The sequence below is a fragment of the Aulonocara stuartgranti genome (genome assembly GCF_965226115.1).
Source record: "Aulonocara stuartgranti genome assembly, chromosome: 4".
Lineage (NCBI taxonomy): Eukaryota > Metazoa > Chordata > Actinopteri > Cichliformes > Cichlidae > Aulonocara > Aulonocara stuartgranti.
Window position 1 is genome coordinate 12,103,933 of NC_138942.1, and position 13,589 is coordinate 12,117,521.

At 38.9% G+C, this 13,589-nt stretch overlaps 1 protein-coding gene across 5 annotated transcripts in view; it reads left to right on the plus strand.

The window, feature by feature from the left end:
- adgrl1a (adhesion G protein-coupled receptor L1a) overlaps positions 1-13,589 on the plus strand; it is a 157,321-nt gene that overhangs the window by 45,641 nt on the left and 98,091 nt on the right. The window contains exon 1 of one of the 5 annotated variants that reach the window (XM_082529572.1): positions 11,112-11,946. The exons of 2 other annotated variants lie outside the window; for them this stretch is intronic. The gene's annotated coding sequence lies outside the window, so the exon portion shown is untranslated. Of the gene's footprint in view, positions 1-11,111; positions 11,947-13,589 lie in introns of those variants that run through there. 2 more of the 5 variants (XM_082529571.1, XM_082529568.1) reach the window with 2 other exon arrangements.

Below are 13,589 nucleotides of genomic sequence, written 5' to 3' on the forward strand. Positions count from 1 at the left end.
AACAGAAGGTAATATGCTGCAATTATTAGAAATTATTAGAAATCCAATATAAGATGGCTGTATTCCCATCAAGAAAAATGACCTACCTTCACCCTGGAAAAGGCACTGACAAATGACCTCTCACATATTGATCACTGCACACCCAGAGCCTCACGCACAGCATAATAACAACCAGCAGCGAGCGTAGCAGCGTTGATATTTGTTGTGTTGTTTTTTTGGTTTGTTTGTTTTTTTATTTCTTATTTGTCCTCGGGTTTAGTTTTAATGGCTGAGCGAACTAAGGCGAGAAACACAACACGGTATTCTCCAACCATAAATTAGATTTGCACCTCCAGCAAACTTTCACTTTGCTGCTTGGTAACTTATCTCAGTTCTCATAAGTTTTGTAGTCTCCAGACGCCCACCCCTCCCCTCCTCAGCTCTCATCCTCTTGGTCAGTGAAACCGGTCCCAGCTGCACTTAAACAGAAACCCAGAGCTGCGGACGTAGACACATTCACACACTCCCACTCCCACACCGATTCCCTCAGAGGCACATAGGGTTAGAGTAATATCCAAAGTGCAGGTGGGACTTCGCTTTTGTAGCGATGCTGAACAGAGCAGGGCCAGAGCATGAGCCAAGTAATGGAGTGATGATCACTGCAGAGATTGAACAATCAAAGTAGGGAGGCCGTTGGTGGGGGCACTCATGGACTTAGGGAACTTGCACACTAATTGTATCTTATGACTAATTGGTAAATTAGTGAAACCTATTTCAAGGCGCCAGGCTTAGCTTTGGGGGACACCCACAGCTCATTATAGACTCATATTCTGGGCAGAGGAGGAGAAAAATAAAGGAAATTATACAATTGCTCAGGTGAGAATGGCAATTAAGCAAGTGCTTAAGAAGAGCAGGAAATGAAGCCTCATACACGCATAATTTACTATACTCTCCTGTGTCTGGCCTTAAATCACCGCTGATCCAGGGCATATATTTATGATGCCACGAGGAGGGAATAAGGACTGTGTTTTTGTGTACTTGTTTTTGTTTGTGTGTATACTAACATGCAGACATGAGCATAATATAATTATGTGTAATAACTTAAGTTGTTGTTGTTTATCCTGCCGCTTTTAATCAATTAAATAAATTACAATTACATTTTTTTTAATTAATGACACTTCAATGTCCGTAAACGGCAAGTTCGCTCTCCCAGTGAAACTATGATGACCCTTCATGATCATTTTTACCACATTGTGATTTTGAACAAATTAGATTGTGTGAAGGAGAATTTCTTTTCCAAGTCCTGCAGGGACAGGACAACTTTATTAAGAGCGATATACCAGCTGATGCAATTTTCTGAAGATCTGGCAACTTTTTTTCTTTCTTTTTTTTTAACATCCATGCATGTTAGATGAAATAAAGTTAATTTAAATCTCAGCTAAATGTTATCAGCCCCTGAAAATAGATGGGCATAGATGAGATCATTGGCTCTCAGGTTTGAGAATTAGCAGTCTCCTCTCCTCCCCACTTTTTTTATACTTCTTTTTTGAAGATTGGAAAATTTAACTGCAAAGTGGGTTCTAGGGAAGATTTCCACTGCTCCCACTCCTGAGAAAACTGTAAGCCAAGTAAAATCCAAAAATACACATACTGGTACTGAGGCTTAGCAACAGTTCAGCTATTAAGAACTGAAAGTAGAATTGCTAGGAAGCAGATAAAAATAATAACCGGGAGGTGAGATTTGTGTACAAGAGACTTATTTTCTGTGCCCTTAATCTAAAGGCGTACGTATCACACGATCACCCAGTGTCTGTAGAAGCTGTAGAGGTCAGAAACAGGGTTGTTCTGGTTGAATTCTTAATCTTCAGTCCTGCTCGTCTTATCCCTCTTCCTTCATTCCCTCTGTAGCATGCCTCTGTTATATCATCACTGCAAGCTGAGTGTTTGTTCACCTGGTTCTGCCTTTGCTTTATGTTCCATTGCTTCAAGACCATTTTGGGGATATGTGCAATATTTCCATAAGGAGACAACTGAGCCATCCAAAACCCTCTTACCAAGCCTCCCTAACCAATTTGCCAGGAGTAAAACTAATATTGTCTTTAATCAGATGCAATTAGGTCTGCAAGTTAAGATCTTCTCCCAATTAAAACTCATTAGGCCCATAATGTCATTAGGGGAGTCCTGAGTAACCACCACTTGCTTTGGCAGCCTACTTGTCACAAACAACAGTGCAAGTCAATAGCTTTGTACCGCATAAAATGTCCATTTCAAGACGGCACAGAATAAAGAGGCTTGAGTGGAAAGGTTCAAGTTTTGTTTGTTTTTTTCCCCATAGAGTCATTTGAAATTTAACAGGAGAAACACAAAAAATCAGCCTTAGTCTGAGATGTGGAAATGTTGAGCTGCACTCAGGAAGGCTTTCTATATATGACTACAATGTTTGATGAAGGAAAAAGAAACATGGCTGTTAGCATGTGTTCATTACATAACATTCATGACATATGAAGTAAATTGTGGGATGCTCGTGAACATTGCTTTAAAATGCCGTTTTATTGTACAACCAGGACTCTGTCGGGATTGTTTTAGACACTTATTAAGTTTACAAATGTGTGTTCCCGTTACTTTATGAAAGATGTGTCCTTTACAATCACCAAATAACTATCAAAATATATCTGCCAACTTAAGATACTGTGACTCAATACACTGCGTGTCATGTGCTGTGCTATCAAATGTAGCACATTGTTGTGAATGACAGATTTAAAATAAAAACGAGTTATTATACAGCAAATTAATTTAGAAAAATTTATTAAATAGTCACCTGTGTCTTCTGCATATGCGACCGTGTTATGTGTAATTGTCTGCATATATTTACTTGGAGAACAAGCAATCAATAATGTGGTAGACCATAACCTCCGGTAATACAACTTCAAACAAAAGCAGTAGTGAGGTCAAATTTTAAATTTTCATTACCGTCTACAAAATAAACAAAAAAATGGATTATGGCGCACAGAAACTAATAACACATAAGATAACCACAGATGCACAACAAAATGAAAATATATGAAGTAACTGATTTTCTGTTTTGCCTGAACTATCCTACATTAAGCTACTAAAATATGGTGAACAAACTCAGACAGCAAAACTGCTGAAGGTATATTGAATTTGTGGGTCTTTGTCGTGCTCAAAAGCAGTTCATCATTGATTTCTGTGCACACTGCCGAAGAGTTTCTCTAAAGCCTTGAGACAGAACTACCTTGAAGTTAATGTGCTAAAGGCACACAGACACGGGATTCTTGCTAGACAGAAATTCATACTGTCTCAGGCGTTGCTTTGAAAGCTTTCCCAGTGCACTATATTCACTCAACATGTAAAGAAACAGTAAAGCATATTAAAATTCGGCAAAACTTTAAATGACCTCAGCAAGAATCCATTTTAATTCTACAGTATGTTTGTGATAAGATACAAGAGGCTGCACTGTAAAAGGGACATTTACCAATATCAGTGTGTATGGTCTGTAAAATGTCTGTGTGACACCAATCAACCGTAATTACCATAAGGGTTAGAGTTTTCCTCCTGTCTCTAATTGGCCTTTGCTGTCAATCAACAAGTGATTTCTGTTCACAATTGAACTAAGGGGAATGATAGAAGCAGCGATGGCGGGATAATTGAAAATAATTGAGCAAATTGCAGATTTGAGAAGTTGGCTTCATCAGCTCTGCGGGGGCGAAATATGAGCATGTGGAGAGAAGAGAGGTGAACAGAGGAAAAGCTAGATCTTAATGATAATGAACAAAACACTCATCTCCATTTTGCCTTCACCCCCGAGGATAGATCTGCTTATCTGAATAATCAGCCTCTATGTGTCTCAATGTCACATGCACTGGAAAGGATGAGCATCTTTGATCTCTGTATCCTGAGTTTCAGCAGCTATTCACCAGCCCCATGGCTGGCCCATGTGAGAAGTCCCTCAAACATGTGATGCAACCGTGTTGGTGGACCTTCATGTAGTTAAGTGTGTGTTTGGCATCAGTGTGTTTATTTATGGTGCACGTGCGTATATCATGCTTTTTGTCATAATTCTGTTTATCAAGTTTTTAAAGACAAATGAACAAACAATATATATATATATATATATATATATATATATATATATATATATATATATATATATAAACAATCCTACAGAGATGCTACTAAACAGGTACATCAGGCGAGAAATGCTGTGACATCAATAACGCAATGAGACAATATTTTGCAGTTGCACAGTAGTTTGTTTTATGTAGCAAAATCCAATTCATGATTTTTTAGTCTAAAGATGTGGCAATTGTCCAATTCATCAGTTTAAATTCAGATTATAATCAACCCCAGAAGTTTCAGTTGTCCCCATTTCTGCTGAAGAAAAAGAGTCCTCCTTTTACTGATGTGGCGTCCAACTTTTTCCATATTCACAGCCTCTGAGATTAACGATTTCCGCACAGGGGATCATTTCCAACCCACTTCACCATTACGGCTTTTCTTGCTAGCATTATAAGAGACTGGAACACAGCATTTTCTCTTTAAGAGAGGCAGGAGCCTTCCCAAGCAGACATGGTTGTGGATTTGCTAAAAGATGCTGACCTATAGCTGCACTAACACATGAACATACGGCCTTCCAGAACATTTGACATTTTATGTATTCCTTCATGCCTACATGAGGTTTACAGTCTGGTGTTTGGTGATGTTTTCAGTGTGTTGAGGTTCCCTTTCCGTACTTACTATAGATATATGGAGATATGTATACTTGATATGTCAGTTTTATTCAAGGGACTTCATCCAACATGAAGTTATATTTGGGTGTATATAATATTAAAGCTGTAAATGTATACTCTCTTCTATGCAAACTTTTATTTGAGCTTCACAGTGTGTATGTATGTAGCAACATAAATCAACTTCAGTCTACTATATTTTCTTCCGTGGGTGGATTTGTATATCTGATAAAGTAGCAATACTGACAAGCTATTGGGACTAAAGGCAGCCCCTCAGTTTCAGTTGTTTGTCATCGCTTTCTTTTCTTCCTCCTACTCTCCCCATCCTCAAGAGCTGCTTACCTTCCACATCTTTCAAAAAAAAAAAACAACAACTCCATCTTGCCTGTAATTTACATTTCCATATGCTGCCAGTGGCGCCAGGGAGAGTGGATAATTGGGTTGAAAGTGGTGACGGTGAAAGCAGGATAGAAAGGGATACAGAGAAGGCCAACTGAAAAAAAAAACAAGCCATTACAGGATGGTTTCTTTTTTTTCCCCCTTCACTCGTCATTTTGCCATGCTGCTCTTAACCACTTGTGCAGCTGAAAAGATTTACCTTGGCCTTCCATTCTCTCTCATTCTGTACTCGCCTCCCCCAGAGCCTCGTTCCCTCCCTGCGTCTGCCTCATCCATATTCATCCTGCATCTCTCTCTCTCTCTTCCTCTTCCTCTCTCTTTCGGTCTCTCAAGCTCGCTCTCTCTTCCTCTCTCTCACTGTGTCACCCACAGCATGGCGTTAATACACCAATTAGTACTAAGAGCAGATAATGGACGATGTCATATTGCAAAAGGGAAACCGAGACACAGAGCCACAGTGAGTGAAAATTAGCAAAAGAGCAAGATTGAGAGTGTGAGTGAGAAAAGGGAAACGAGAGAGAGGGAGAGGTGGAGGTATCTTTATGGATGCAGTCTCTGGAAATGTTGAAATACTGCTTTTACAATGATCATCCCAATGGAAAGAGAGTGATAGGAAGAGCGCTCTGGTGGTCACAGGTTGCTATATAAAAGCAGAGGTGGTACACCAACGCTTTGCTGGCTCCAAATACCATGTCTGCTTTGTTAGACTCTTAAACCCTTTTCATTGGTTTCCTCCCCTTTCAGTACTGGAAATACCATACAATTTCTTTCCTGCTATTGTGTTCATTTGTACGCCCACAGGTCTTCTACTCGACTACACTACACAGGGCACGCATGAAAGGCAGTAAAGACTTCCTCCAATAATGGTGGCTTTCTGTAGTACTATGTTTTTACTTGCCGACAATATGGCAACATGCTGAAAAGAAATGCAGGTAATATCTTGATTAATTTTCATTCATACACAAAGTGAATAGCAGTGATTTGTATGAAACGGATTAATTCTGAAGTAATGCATATCATGTTTTAATATATTGCTAAGTAGCAACCTTATCTGTACAAAAACACACACAACCATTATTCGGCTTATTATTTTATAGAGCACATTGTGAAATGTGATGTGCTTTGATAACAAGTATTGCAAAAATAAATTTTGGTTTTGTGGTTTGTGGTACAGGAGATAATTTGTCAATCAGTGGAAAACACAAAGCCGTATAACTGTGAAAATAGGAGCTATTTGCAAATAGGGTAAGGTGTTATGTAAATATGGTGCCGCACAAACACGAGCTCCGACTAGGAAGAATTGGCATTAATCAAACATGAGCTAGAACAAATTAAAGTATGCCAGCTGTATGAGTCCATTTTCTCTGCCTTTTCGGGAGAACACATGAAAACATTCAGGCAAACAGGACCACTGATGCTTTGTTGATAAAGTCTGTCTTATCGAGCAAGTCATCGCTGTATTGAGAAACTAAATGCAACATGGAACACAAATGAAGAAAAAGAATGATTATTAACAGTGACTGAGATTTTCAGTCATGGTTGAGCCTCAATGAAATTATTCAGTGCTAGAACATCCTCACACATCAGCACAAAAAACCGCTACAGTGCTACACAGGCGCTCACGCTTATCTTGGATTTTCTTTCATTTTTTTTCATGAGCTCTGTGTTTTAACCACTGCCTTTATCAACACTTATCTGGATCAATTTATTTAGGTGAAAGCAGGAGAGTAATTACCATGTGCTGTCTATAAAGTGCATTTCTGAATAAAGCTGGGCTTTTGATTTGCACTCAGCTTCCTGTGTGTTTCTGAGTTGCATCTATTTGTTTGAGAGCCTCTTAAAACAACACAACCATGCGTGGAGAGACAAAAGGCAGATCATATATTTGAGCACCATGAACTTTGCACTATAATGCACTACAGTATAATGTAACTGTGTGTTCTGTTTTGAATGCACATATATTAGTTTTGTTATAAACTATTCATTGTATTTGTTATGTATTTCAACACCAAACAACATCCCATCATAACTATCTAATGCACACCATTCAGTTTCTCAATCAAGAGCTTGTGTAAATCTTTGTCATTCTTTATGTTTATTTATCTTTTATATCATTTGACTTTCAGAGATCATATTATTTATGAGCAGCGCTTACGAGGCCAATCAGCACTTAATCAGAGTTACTATTGTTGTTGCTAAGAGACCAGTGTGCAGTGAACAACTGTTCAGATTTTGCAAAGCACAAAGGAAAGACTTGATGCTTCAACTTTGTCGACATTTGTTTTTTTTAGCGGTCCAGAGTGGACCAGGTGGCACGGTTTGCCTGCAGCCTAATTATACAGTGTACTGTGACTTTGCATGAATAACATCTGTTTCTGAAAAAATACTGATAAAGTGTGAGACCGCCATAGAGCACAAACTACATTATGCCCTGTGTTTATTGACACAATGAGTCAGACAGCCTGTGAAGGTCAATTGCCTAGATTTGAGAGTGGTATAACAGAGTCGGTACTGTGTAACAGAAAGCTAAGTGGCAACGGCATGTAGCGCCTATTCAATAGAGTCCAACATTAGCTACCACAATAGAAACTGCCAAAAGGATTTTCAGAGTAAAAAGAAAAATTGCAACATGTACCCCGAACTGGTGCAATTATTGCATGTGATATGGAAGTTAAATAATTTCATCTGGCACTGGAGAATTTAGCCCATGTTCACCTGGAGACAAAGAGTTCTTGGGATTAATCCAGAGTTATTACTCATGGCAAGTTCAGTCTAAAATAAAAGTCAAACAAAACTGCATTTTTAGTAGTTGGTTCAAATTTAAATCTATTTAATGGCTTTCAAGCAGACATAGCAAAACAATTTCCACTGAACACACAGACACACGCGCCAATATCCACGTAATAAAAGTGCTTTTAGTGAGGATACGTAACTTTTTTAAAACAGGTGCATTTGAATGATAATAGCAGATTAAATCGTTCAGTTTATTTAAGGACATAAATGTTAAAGCTACTTCACTGAATGCCTGTATAGTTGGACGACGGATGAGGAACTGTAAATATATCGCATGTCTGCCTCAGATTCTTATTATAATGTCTGTGGCTGTCTCCATGGGTAACAGTAAAGTAATGCTGTAATGTAATTTATGTTTTAAGGCATCATTAGGCAGTGTAGGAATGTTGCCATATAAATGTCATCGACTGCTACTGGTTTGAAGCCAGTGTTATTTTTTTAACTGGTGAGTACCATATTTATTTGGAGGATAGCTCTCACTACCCAGTCCTAGCCCTAGCTTGCTAGTTTGCTTATCAAGGTGCAGCTGTAATTCTCGGTGACCTTAAATGGGATGCTAATTTTGGCCCAAGAGAAACAGGCTTAAAAGAATAGGCCTACACTTACCGGAAAAAGTGAGCAGCTGCAACTAAGAGTAGCTTTTAGTAGAACTACCAAGAAGCTTCAATGCCTCCACTTAGTTGCTGATTTTTTTCTTCCTTCCTTCCATACACTTTCACCCCCTTAAACCTGTACCCACCTGTGAACGTCCTGGAGAACACCTGCCAATGTACTCACTCAGAGCCGTATAACACGCTTTCTTTTTTCAACAAACTGTCTGACACCAGAAGAACCAGAAAAGCAATCTTTTGAAAAATCCATCTATTCCTGGGCAGCAGACTGCAATCTTAAAGATGTAGGTTTTTTGTAATGTTGGTGCTTTGACATTATTTAGAAACTTTTCTTTAAGTGCTTTGAAACTAATGGAAAAAATAAAAAGCCTAGATACATTTTAATACATGGTGCACATAAGTGAAGAATCTACAAGTCTTATATGAGCACAGAGAACTTGCTGTATGGTTGATTTAAATGACTCCCACACAAATGGCTGTTATCATGGCGGTTTTATTGATTAACTGTCCATACAGTATAAAATTGTTGGACTTTTAAAATAAATCTTTAACACACAGTCAACATAATGTCCTGCACTGAAGCTTCAGCTCCATCTTGACATTAGACATTTCACCTCTCTAGCAGCAAGGTTCAGTCACCTCGACTTCATGCTGACACATGGATAGAACTTTGTCTTTAATGACGTCTTTTCTATTTAAAAAACTTGGACGATTTCTAAGTGAAACACCTCTTTAAAATTAATGCAGTGAAAGCATTTCAGTGGCAGGCTAAGTAGCTGGATTAGAGCACTGGCTGTTTAATTTTAAAATACAGATGCATGCAGTTTAAAATGATGCACAAATCAGTTTACAGTGATTTGCATATTATTTCCGTATAGAAGACAAAGGCAACATATCAAATTAAATGTGAAAACTGAGAATTTTTTGGGTTTGGGTAAAAAAATAGACCAATTTTATGTCTGATGCAGCAACATCCATCCCAGTTCTTTTCTCCAAAAGTTGGGAAAGAGATGTATTTACCATTGTGATGATCATCGTCTTCATGTATGTATGTATGTATGTATGTATGTATATATATGTATATATTGTACTATTCTTAGTTAGCGTATTGTCTGTCTTGTCTTAATGTTGGTTTAAAATGGAGCACTGTAACAAAAAATAATTTCCCCCAGGGATCAATAAAGTATTCTGATTCTGATTCTGATTCTGATTCGTTTAAGAGAACTCTGTAAGTGTTTGTACTGAGGAAGCAAATTGCAGTAGTTGTGTTACTTGTAGTTTTACAAGCAAAATGTCAGCTGCTGCAACAGTTCAACAGTCTTCTTTGTCATATTTTTTGTGTCATAATATGCCAGGTGTTATAATTGGATGAAAGGGTCATTGGGTGGAAAGCTACCGGCATACGTGCAGGATCTGGCTTGGCATTGACTTGAATGAAATAAGGAAGTCACCTGAGTAGTTGCATGTTCTACCAAAATCAGTATATATCAATCAACAGTCACGGGGCCTTTACAGATTTACAAGTTCCCCGTGCCATGTGCACTAATGCACACCCATGCCATCACAACACTGACTGCTAAACTGTACTCTGATAACAAGATGGATGGCTTCTCTCCTCTTTAACCAGGCAAATGCAGCATTCATAATGTCCAAAGCCAGTTTCCAATTTTGATCAGTCATTCCACAGCAGTTTTCTGCTTTTCCTCAGTCTTTAATGAGCTCTGGCACCGAGAAGGCAGCAGCGATTCTGGATCTTGCTTGTATTTGTGGATGTAGTTACACTCTGTTCACTGCCAGAGGTTTGAGGAAAGTGTTACTGAGCCCATAGAGTGAGCTCTGCTTTAGAATAAGCTCTGTTGTGAATGCAGACCCACTGTGAATGCCCTCCGGTACAGAGATTTATGTTACTGTTGATCATGTCATTTTCAGTTTTTTAAGTTTCAGTTTTTTTCTTATTTTCAAATTACTGATCTATTATCTCTTTAGCTTTTTCACAGAGCGGTGCACCGCTATAACCTTTGCCTGTGAAAGACTCAGCCTCTCTTATATATTCCTTTTATACCCACTTATGTTTGTGACCTATTGCTAATTAAACTAATTAATCACTTAATGTTCCACTAGGCTTTTTTTTAGAATTTTTCAGTCATTATACAACCAGGTCTTTGATGACCTTGCCCCAGCGTCTTTTAAACATGCTGGCATAAGACAAAACAGTCACAGCATTTTTGGAACCGTTTGTATAGTGAAATATATATCAGAGAAAGGTGGAAGGTGGTTCTGAGCAAAGTTAATGTAGGAATCAAATAGTCAGTGTCCTTTTTTTCTTGCAGGTACTTCAAGACGATTTGCACTGTGTGCAATTAAGCTACACCTAATTTGCAGGGCAATTACAGATGACCATTTAGAGGACCTCTGGCGGTTCCTACAATCCACCTTGGGAAACCACGTGGGTTAGGCATCTGGAAAAAAAAAAGAAAAGAAAAGGTGCTAATGTTATACAAAAAAAGCCGTTTCATTAGTGGGCGGGCAGACGTGGTATAGACTAAATTTCCCTAACTTAGGTCGACTAAGGCTTGTTTATAAAACTGTCATGAAACTGTCTTCAAGGTACCAAACTGTATGTGAAAGCCAGTGACGAATGCGCTAGGTTGTAATTGGCCTGATGCAGAACTGCAGAGGTTGAAAATGCCGTGTGGACGGTCCTGATGAGAGTGCGCGCTGCCTGTCGACAAAGAGGGAAACTAGAGTGATCCGTTCTGTGCGTCAAGACGCACGAGATAACCGCATGTGACTTGTGTAGACTGTCCTAATTCCAACGGATGATTTTTACACTGTAGAGCTGCACGAAGTCAAGGAGTCGACAGTTCGGGGGGGGGAAGCGTGTAACAGAAACACATCAGGCATGCAAGAGTCTGGTCTGTATTACGCAGACGTTTTGCGACGGTGACACATTTGCTCAAATGCTCACCACCAAGCCAGCGGCGGACGGACAACAGAATTACAACTTAATTTTTCTTACTAATCAACTATAGTTTAACATTTCCGTCACCTTCATCGTTAAAGTGTTCCGCATGCTCTAATATTATTTTTCTACCAGGATGGTGTCGTCGCCGTTATTTATTTTGATGCCCACACGGGCGCATTTTCGTGAGAATCTGTTTTGTCCGTGAGGATTTTCCCTCCATTGGCTTTATCATATTTTTTAGTCGGGTGGATTTCCCCCCCCCTGTCTCCCGTCTTTAAGATAGCAGGCTATTAATTTTTAATTCTTATGCATCCGCACGAAGACGGCACCAGAGAGGAGAAAAAACGAGTGATAACCAGAGGGGAAGAAAAGGAGAAGGAGGCAAGTGAGGAGAGAAACGAGAATGAATGAGACACACTGAGAAAACAAGGAGAAGGAGATTGGAGGAAACAAGGTAGGATCGATGTCCAGCTTTTTTATTTTACACGTGCTCTAAATACATGTGATACGAGTGCGACAGTAATAGCATGTAATGCGCAGCAACCTGGCTTCTTCTGTGAGCCTGCGTGAGGTGTTCAGACGTGGTAATACGATTTATTTATGTAATATTTTATGTTTTGACAGGTAGCGAAGTTCATGTTTACGGTGCGTCAACAGCAGTCGCCTCATATTTAAAATGCGTGCTGGATGTTCTAAATTAGTCGCATCTGCGAGTATAACTCTCGTCTGTGGGCCTGTGCGTTGCACCGTGGCCTGGACAGTAACAGATTTTGGCAATTTTAATTAATACTTAGGGTCTGCGAGCCTGAAAGTGACAGTGTGCATGTCCTATAAAAGCGAAGAAGCTGTGAAGTGTTTTCAGTTGACATTGGGAAATCGAGGCAAATCACGACTCTTTTTAGACAAGAAAAAAAACAAGATGTTCTGGGATATTTGTGACAGAAGTGATTTTTGTAATCACTCTGTTCAGGTTTTGCTCCGCAAGTTCCTTCAATTAGAGAAGGAAATGAAGTAACCAATTGATTATTAGAGGAATGCATCAGAGCAAGTGTACAGCCTCAGTGTGAACTACTCTGTCCAACCCCCTGTCCAAGACTACATCATTAATCCTACCTTGTCAAATCATTAACTATAGGCTAGCTGTTGGGGAGTCCTTGAGTGTTTCTGGGTCTCCCAAACTATGTGAGAAGTTCTGTTAAATTTAGCCCATCTGACATTCTAATAATAGCTTGTGCACAAAATGGCAACAGAATATGTTATTATGTTATTGTCTTAATATCACCTCACTACAAACCAAGCCAGGAAGCATACTGTCATACATCCAAATTTAATCAAATGTGACCCCCTTAATATTTAGGGGTTCAAATCATGATAACCCCATTATAATGTTACTACGCTGAGCTAATTCCCAATTTAATAATAAAATCTCTAATAAAAAGGCATCAGCCGACTGTATTGCAGCTCTGATAGATGAAATCAAACCTTTTGTCTTTGTGTGTTATTATGATAAAATTGAACCTGAGGAGGCAAACAAGAAAGCCCCTGAAAACAGTTATTTTCAGTTTGTAATCCTTTCCCTCATTCTTTCCCTCATTTCACTGGGGTGCATTGTGTTTGCCCTGCCAATTCTTAGGGAAAAAATTGGCATGTCTACTATTCTGAAGGGGCTGAATGAAATTTAAATTCTTCAGGTGGTAAAACAGCAATATTGCAACTGTCTGATTGCGTTATCTGGGCATTCAAGAAGCCAGACTTGGAATTGGTTTACTGCCAAACACACTCCTCGGGAAGACAGAAGGATTTATTTCCCCCTTGTCTGTGTGTCACATCACCATCAGAAAAATTATTCCTGGCTTTCAATGGTTGAATAATAGTCATATATTAGCATGGCATTAATGATTGTCACACATTTAATAAGTCACTTATCAGAATTAGATTTACTTGAGTTTTTCGAGACTTTGAAATGTTGTGGTCAGGATTTGATCATCGTTTTATTTTATTTAAAACATCGGCTGTGAAGAAGACACTGTATACAGAACCTGGTTGATTTTTTTAAATTCTTCTATCCATTTAGGTTTAAAGTGTAGTCATTGAGTC